Here is a 2,233-nt window from a genome sequence, read left to right on the forward strand (position 1 = left end):
TGCTGGTGGGGCAGTCACCCAATAACCCACACAGCAACAACAGTAATAATGTGATAGTACGTTAGAGTGAAATAAGGGATGTGTGGTGTGTTTTTATTTCTTTCCATTTAAAATGTTTGGACAGCCAAAAGGAGGCAAGCTGGTTGGAACAGACAGAGCTGGAGATGAGAGGAGATGGAATCAGAGAGAGGAGCCATAGCCAGAAATCTGGTTTCCCTCTGAGTGACCTGAGGAGCCTGTAGAGGGCTCAGAGCCCCAGTGAGCATGAGTGATCTGTGTTTAGTGATGGCATCCAAAATTTAGCCTTTCTGAAGTTCCTATTTGGGATATTGATTTCAAGCTTTTAAGAAACAAATCTCAGAAAGAACTTTTGACCCCTCCCACCCCCACCCCCCAACCCATTCCTGCCATAGATTCAGATAGAAAAACTTGCTCAAGAAAGAATCAGGATGTTCACTTTAGCCTACATTCCTCAGCACCTGTGTGGCTGCTGGGTGGAGGGCAGGGAGCCCAGTGAGGAGGCAAGTGCAGTCATCCAGGTGACAGGTGAGGGTGGTCAGACTAGTGTGGGAATAAGGGGTCAGTTTCTGTATTTGTTGAAAGCATGGATTCAAGAGGATTTGCTGAAAGATTGGATGTGGGGTATGGGAGACAGAGAAAGAGATTCAGGAAAATTCTGAAGGAGCACATTGAGGTCAGAAGTTTGGTGCTGATAAAGGATCTTAGGGCATTTTGAAATGCCTTTCAGATATTAGTTTTCAAATAAATAGTTGGACCTCAGCAATAATGTCCAGTTTGACTCCCTCATCCACTCTCGTGCCTCTAGGGCAGTGGTTCTCAACCCGTGGGTGGCGATCCCTTTGGGCGTCAAAGGACCCTTTCACAAGGGTCACCTAAAACCATCGTAAAACACATATTTTCCATGGTCTTAGGAACCTAGACACCGCTCCTCTATCCGTATGAAGGCAGGTCTGCCCACATGCAGATATGCGCACATATGAGTACCGGGCATGATGACATCATCGAGCCAACCCCATCACTTACACCTGGTATAAATACAGGTGTATGTGACATGGTTGGCGCCATAATGTACTTATGCAGACCAGTCACACATGTGTAGAGAGCAGCTACTGTGTAGAAAGCAGTAGTATTGGAGGTAAAACGACACTTCATGAATTATAATTACTGGGTAAAATCATGTACTGTAAAATCATCAACTACTGCAAAAAAAATATCTGGACCATAGGAACTTAATCTGGATGCTGATCTTTCCTTTTTATATTCAGCTGTGGTTAATGTGAATACTGCCCCCTTGTGATAGTAACAGGTATGTAAAAACAACAACACAGAATGGTAAATCATAGGAAACTTTAATACACAGTATTGACTGAACTATGCCATGTATCATCTTTTCTATTATTAAAGCTATTATTATATATTATTTTCATTAGCAAACCACCCCATGACAATGGTTCGTGTAGAGAAGAATGTTAAGAAAAGAAAATATAGTGAGGATTTTTTACAGTATGGTTTTACCTCAAAAATTACAGCAGGAATTGAAAAACCATGATGTGTTATATGTTGTGAAGTTCTATCAGCCGGATCTATGAATCCGAACAAACTAAAACACCATTTTGATAGCAAGCATCCGAGCTTTGCCAGCAAGGATACCAACTATTTTAGAAGCAAAGCTGATGGACTCAAGAAAGCCAGACTTGACACTGGTGGCAAGTACCACAAACAAAACATAGCAGCCATTGAAGCTTCATATTTGGTGGCACTCAGAATTGCCAGAGCTATGAAACCTCACACCATTACTGAGGATTTACTGTTGCCAGCAGCCAAAGACATTGTTCGAGTTATGATCAGAGACGAATTTGTTACGAAATTGAGTGCAATTTCCTTATCTAACGACACTGTCCGCAGAAGAATAGATGACATGTCTGCTGATATTCTTGATCAGGTAATCCAGGAAATTAAATCTGCTCCACTTCCAATATTTAGTATCCAGCTTGATGAGTCTACAGGCATTGCAAACTGTGCACAGTTACTGGTTTACGTGAGGTATATTAATGATGACGATTTTAAATATGAGTTTCTTTTTTGCAAACCTCTTGAAATGACAACTACTGCACGTGATGTATTTGACACAGTTGGTTCATTTCTGAAAGAGCATAAAATCTCTTGGGAAAAGGTTTGTGGTGTTTGCACAGATGGTGCTCCAGCTACACTA

The sequence above is a fragment of the Myotis lucifugus genome, unplaced genomic scaffold (assembly GCF_000147115.1).
Source record: "Myotis lucifugus unplaced genomic scaffold, Myoluc2.0 scaffold_314, whole genome shotgun sequence".
NCBI lineage: Eukaryota > Metazoa > Chordata > Mammalia > Chiroptera > Vespertilionidae > Myotis > Myotis lucifugus.